This window comes from Tachyglossus aculeatus, chromosome 17 (assembly GCF_015852505.1).
Source record: "Tachyglossus aculeatus isolate mTacAcu1 chromosome 17, mTacAcu1.pri, whole genome shotgun sequence".
In the NCBI taxonomy this organism is placed as follows: Eukaryota; Metazoa; Chordata; class Mammalia; order Monotremata; family Tachyglossidae; genus Tachyglossus; species Tachyglossus aculeatus.
In genome coordinates this window covers 6058372-6065144 of record NC_052082.1, presented here as the reverse complement: position 1 = coordinate 6065144, position 6773 = coordinate 6058372, and the positions used below count along the sequence as shown (strand labels likewise).

The 6773-nt window shown below is 42.2% G+C and overlaps 1 non-coding gene across 1 annotated transcript; it reads left to right on the top strand.

Annotated features, from left to right (window-relative positions):
• Window positions 1–6215: 6215 nt before the first annotated feature.
• Window positions 6216–6353, top strand: LOC119939779. Its single transcript, XR_005454742.1, has one exon. It is a non-coding gene; the product is annotated as a small nucleolar RNA SNORA7 (small nucleolar RNA).
• Window positions 6354–6773: the final 420 nt, after the last annotated feature.

Genomic DNA, 6773 nt, shown 5'->3' with positions numbered 1-6773 from the left:
ATTTGCGCCAGATTCTTGAAGATAATTGACAGATTTTTACATCTTCGTCGAGGCTGGCTCGGTGCTTTTTCTCTCTCTTGGAGTGTGTTCTAACCTATCTTTTGGCTCTGCCGGAGCTTATGCACATCCTGTGAGAAGGGAGTTTAATTCAGTGATGCCTCTAAATGAGTCGGCTGCTGGAAACTGAAGCTTTTATGCACTGGAAGGGATGACACTGCAGGTGTAAAAAAAAATAATAAAAAGATTGAGTGGGAAGGGGGGGAATGCTAGTTGTTCTGAGACTGGCATTTGGGAGGTCAGAAAGGCATTGTTGAAAGGAAAAGAAATGCTCAAGAGCAGCGGTGGGTGAAAAGATGAAACCTGTGCTCTCCCCAGACCACACAAAACAAAATGGACTATTTTGTAATGGTAGTTTTTAAGATCTTACTATATCAGTCAACCAATCATATTTATTGAGCACATACTGTGTGCAGAGCACTGTACTAAGCACTTGGGAGAGTACAATATAACAATATAACAGACACATTCTCTGCCCACAGTCTAGCAAGTGAGACAGGCATTCTCAGTGGAAAGAGCCCGGACTTGGGAGGTAGAGGTCATGGGTTCTAATCCTGGCTCCTCCGCTTGTCAGCTGTGTGACTTTGGGCAAGTCACTTAACTTCTCTGTGCCTCGGTTACCTCATCTGTAAAATGGGGATTAAGATTGTGAGCCCCACATGGGATAACCTGATCACCTTGTATCCTCCCCAGCACTTAGAACATTACTTTGCACATAGTAAGCACTTAACAAATGCCATCACTATTATTACAAATAGATTATGGTTATGTACATAAGTGCTCTGGTGCTGGGAGGATGATGAATAAAGGGAGCAAATAAGGCAATGCGGAAGGGAGTGGGAAAAGAGGAAAGAAGCACTTATTCAGGGAAGGCTTCTTGGAAGAGATGTGCCTTGAATTATACTTTGAAGGAGGAGGGAGTAATTGTCCGTCGGATATGAGGAGGGAGGGTGTCCCAGGCCAGAGGCAGACTGTGAGCCCGTTGTTGGTCAGGGATGGTCTCTATTTGTTGCCCAATTGTAGTTTCCGAGCACTTAGTACAGTGCTCTGCACACAGTAAGCACTCAGTATATACAATTGAATGAAGGAATGAATGAACACGGGCAATAGTGCTGAGGTATCTGAGGTAGACAAGATCTATATGTTGAGTACTGTTTTAAGTGCTTGGGTACAGACAGGTTAATCAGGTTGGATACAGTCCCTATCCCACATGGAGCTCACTTTCTAAGTAGAAGGGAGGGCAGGTATTGAATCCGGATTGTGCAGGTGAGGAAATTGAGTCACATTGAAGTGAAGTGATTTCTTATGGCCACCCAGTAGGCAAGTGGTGGTTCTGGAATTAGAACCCAAGCCTTCTGGTTCCCAGGCCCATGTTTTACCCACTATGCCATGTTGCTCCTTAACACTTCTTAACTCCTTATTTCAACATGATTATCACAATTATTTTAGAAGGAAAATTTGCAAGTAGGAGGGTTAGAGGAGTTGGTTTCAACTTGCCTCGTTTCCTCCTTTTTCTCTCTGTCTCCTCCTCTCTCCCTCTGATCCACCACCCTGATGAATCAAATGTCCCATTTTAATCAAAGCCACACAGGTGGTTGAGCGGGTAGAAGATGATATACAAGAGTAATCACTTTTGTCTCAAAGTTCTTCCCGGCTCATGCATATCTGATACCCACTCAGCTTTGGCTGGGCAAACACATGGTTTTTACAGACTTAACCCACAACCTCGCTTTTCTGTCAAATCGATAGGCAGCTGCAATCTGCCGGAGAGGCAGCATTGCCTAGTGGTTAAAGCACATTCATTCAATCATATTTATTGAGCGCTTACTGTGTGCAGAGCACTGTATTAAGCACTTGGGTAGTACAAAGAGGCAACATATAGAGACGGTCCCTACCCAACAACGGGCTCACAGCACAGGCCTGGAAGTCTGAAGGGCCTGGGTTCTAATCCCAGCTCTGCCATTTGTCTACTCTGTGACTTTGCACAAGTCACTTCACTTCTCTATGCCTCAGTTACCTCATCTGTAAAATGGGGATAAAGACTGGGAGCCCTATGTGGAACATGGACTGTGTCCAACCTGATTAGCTGGTATCTACCCCAACATTTAGAACAGTACCAGGCACCTAGTAAGTGCTTAACAAGTACCATTAAAAAAACAAACAAACTGATAACATTGAAGTCATCATTTAGATTCCAGGACAGAGCTTCAGTTTGGCAAAGAGATAACCAACCTGATAATTTAATAAACATCTAACTGTGACCTTTCTTCTTCTTTAAATGCTGTTGGGTCATTTCTGACCGTTAACAGTTTTATAGTCACGCCCTCTTCAAAACCTCCCATCTTCTGTCAGAAAGTCGTTCTGGTATGTCTACCCATACGTGATCTTTAGCTGAAGAAAATCACCAAGGATCACCAGGTAATGCATTCCTCTACAGTCATTTATTCATTCAATCATATTTATTGAGCACTTCCTGTGTGGCGAGCACTGTACTAAGTGCTTGGGAACATTTTCTCATTCTTTTAGCAGAATCCCCCAGTTCATTTTATTTTATCCTGTATATATGATGTGCTTACTTATGTGCACCATGCTGGGATAAATGCAAAATATTCAGCTGAGATTGCCTCCATCTGCAAGAATCCTGTAATCCAAGAGGGAGGGAAAATAGGTGTTTTAGCCCTAGAAGTAGTAATGGAATTGAGTCCCACTGGGTGCAGTGCATCACCAAGGGCTTGGGAAAGTGCAAAACAAAGAAGGTACATATGCTTTATCTGCAAGGAGCTCACACTCTAAAAACAAAGTGGGAAAAAGTCAGTTAATAACTCCAGGGCTCCAGCCCTAGAGCTACACAATGCTAGCACTAGATTGAGTAGCCACAACCTTAGACATCGAATAAAATGATCTGGAGATGTAGCCCAATAATTGGCTTCCCTTAAGAAAATGTTTCCAACCCCACTGTGAAAATTAAGTTCATTCTGGCACTTGATTATATTAACGTTTAAGTTCTTACTACATACTAAGTGCTGGTATAGATACCAGATAATCAGTCAAGAAGATATGGAGGGCAGATAATCTTCATTTTACATTGAACAGAGGGCTAGAGTAGCTAAGGGACTTACTCAAATTCACACAGCAGACCGGTGACAGAGCTGGGACTATAGGACTTGGGTCTCTGCTTCCCTCTTCTCTCTCTGCTTCCCAGATTACGCCACCAGTCCTTAAATGCTACAGATTCCTAGCTGGGTGAGGGGAATTCTGCTGCCGAATTGTACTTTCCAAGCCCTTAGTACAGTGCCTTCACACAGTAAGCACTCAATAAATACGATTGAATGAATGAAACAGGACGACTTCTCTAAAAAGTCCTAGTCCCCACCCTCCACTTCATCAGACACTTAAGTAAGGGAAAAGTGTGGATAGTAGAAAGAGCACAGGCCTCAAAGTCAGAGGTCCTGATATCTAATCCCAGTTCCACCACATACCTGCTGTATGAGCCCCTTCCTTCCTCTCCCCCTCGTCCCCCTCACCATCCCCCCATCTTACCTCCTTCCCTTCCCCACAGCACCTGTATTTATGCATATATGGCTGTACATATTTATTACTCTATTTATTTATTTATTTATTTTACTTGTACATATCTATCCTATTTATTTTATTTTGTTGGTATGTTTGGTTTTGTTCTCTGTCTCCCCCTTTTAGACTGTGAGCTCACTGTTGGGTAGGGACTGTCTCCATGTGTTGCCAATTTGTACTTCCCAAGCGCTTAGTACAGTACTCTGCACATAGTAAGCGCTCAATAAATACGATTGATGATGATGATGATGATGATGATGACCTTGGGCAAATCATTTAACTTCTCTGTGCCTCAATTCCCTCATCCACAAAATGGGGATTTAATACCTGCTCTCCCGCCTCCTTAGACTGTGAACCTCATCATTTTGTTAGTATGAGTCAAGCCTCATATTGGACTTGATTATCTTTGTGTCTACTACAGTGCTTGGCACAGAGTAAGCTCTTAACAAATGCCACCATTTTTATTATTAAATGACAAAGTGGCATTCAGGGAAGGTTTTGCAAAGGAGACTTGGAGAAGCCAATCACCAATTCTAACCCTAAACCTAATTCTCCAACTCAGAGCAAACCAAAGACATCCTCTCCTGGAAAAGCAAATAGAAATCAGTGAGATAAATGCAACTTCCCAAAGTCTACCAGAGGAAAAATTAGAAGGAAATGTATCCAAGGGAATTTTGCAGAACCGGAGAATTTCCAAAAAAAACTGAACTAAGTGTTCATTTTTAATGGGCGTCTGTCTATTTGAATGCCACAATTTGGGAATAGGCTTCATTTGAACATTTATCTAGAGATTCAAATGAGCATATTACTTGTGCTTATAAGTCTGATTGCTCCAATCAGACATTTAAATAAATGCATGTCATTTAAATTAAATATGTGAAGATGATGGTTATGTGTATATGCTACATCTGGAAGGCTTCACCTCAGTGAGCCGTTAAAAGGAGCAATGTTGGAAGTCATTCAAATGCTCATGACTTTGCTAATTCCATCCTAGGCTTCTGTGAACGTGGCAAAGGCAGCTCATCATCATTAGGGATTATGCATGCACACAATTTAGACTTTTAAAACTACAGTTTGAGTTCTTCCTTTCAAAGAAAAAATGGAGGGGGATGTCAAAATGATGCAGATTTTCTTGTTCAGTTAGAACCCACGTGGAAGTTGGACAGAACTCCTTAAAGATGACCATCTGCTTTCAGAGGAGGGGAAGAGGGAAAATAAGCAGTGCTGATAAGGGCTAGTCTTGCTTTCCATAGATCCTGCATATCAGTACTTAATCTGATGGATAGTAGCCCTGTAGGGAAAGAAATGTATAGTTTTCTTACCGAACATTTAAATTTAGAATGATTCAAAAACAATTCCCCCATTTAAAGAGTATTGGCAATTACTCTGGTGTCAGTGTGCAAATGCAGTTTGGTTTCTGTGCAAAACCAGCATCAACCTAAAAGCTAGATCTCCTCTCCAAAGCAGTATTCCTCTAGCGGGGGAGAAGATGAAAAGATCTACTTTATAACCACTGTAATTCCATCAGCATTAAATCAGATAAGTATAGAAATGTTTTGTAATCCATCAGTTGGCATAGAGTTTTAGTAGTGTGCAAGTGCTTCTAGATCTCCTGGTCACCATCTCCTCCCTCTCTGAGCCTTGATAATTATCAGAACAGTTAATGTTAATGGGAACTGAGGCACAGAGACGTTAAATAACTTGCCTAAAGTCACACAGCAGGCAAGTCATAATAATGATGGTATTTGTTAAGCACTTACTATGTGCAAAGCACTGCTCTAAGCGCTGGGGAGGTTACAAGATGATCAGGTTGTCCGATGGGGGGCTCACAGTCTTAATCCCCATTTTACAGATGAGGTAACTGAGGCATGGAGAAGTGAAGTGACTTGCCCAAAGTCACACAGCTGACAAGTGATGGAGTTGGGATTTGAACCCGTGACCTCTGACTCCAAAACCCAGGCTCTTTCCACTGAGCCATGCTGTAGCTGAGATTAGAACCCATTTAGAACCCAGGTCCTCTGACATTCAGGCCCAGGTTCTTTCCACTAGCATCATCATCATCATCATCATCATCAATCGTATTTATTGAGCGCTTACTATGTGCAGAGCACTGTACTAAGCGCTTGGGAAGTACAAATTGGCAACATATAGAGACAGTCCCTACCCGACAGTGGGCTCACAGTCTAAAAGGGGGAGACAGAGAACAAAACCAAACATACTAACAAAATAAAATAAATAGAATAGATATGTACAAGTAAAATAAATAAATAAATAAATAGGGTAATAAATATGTACAAACATATATACATATATACAGGTGCTGTGGGGAAGGGAAGGAGGTAAGATTACGAGGGGGAGAGGAAGGAAGGGGCTCAGTCTGGGAAGGCCTCCTGGAGGAGGTCTTCAATACTAGCAATATATTAAGCACTCAAGACAGCCCAATAGAGTTACTAGAATTGTTCTTGGTTCTCAAGGACTCTACAATATAGTGTGGGAAACAGATACTAAGATAATTCCTGGATAAGAGAATGAAGCAAAGATGAATATGAGTCCGAGTTGAGGATTTGTGTAATGGGTAGGTCAGATACCCCCTCTCAGGGTCGCCCCTGGAGAGTTTCCAGTACTTTACCAGTCTCGACTATGGGAGGGAGAGTCAAGCAGAGGCCTGCCCATTACATTCCTAGCTTAGGCAGTGGTTAGCGAGTGGAAGGTAATCTGCTACAAGTCAAAACTTACCTGTGCTGGACAGCAGAAGCACGGGACAGAATCGAGGGTGGAGATTAAAGTTTACCGCTCGGAAGGAGGCAATGGTAAACCACTTCTGTATTTTTAACAAGAAAACTCTTGGGATACACCACCAGAAGGATTGCAGATGAAGGTGGGACGTTCCGGGAGAGATGTGTCCGTGTCGTCGATATGGGTCAGAGACGACGGCATAAGACAAGGTAAGATATGTATGAAAGTGCTACAGGTGGTTGTGAGTACACAAGTGCATTTTTGCAACAAAGTGCTGAGGTGATAGTTAAGAAACATAAAGAGTTCAAATAGCTGAATTGCAGATATTGTGTCTACTAATTCTATTTTACTCTCATAAGTGAATCGTACAGTGTTCCACCCAGAGTAGGCACTTAATAAATACTATTGAT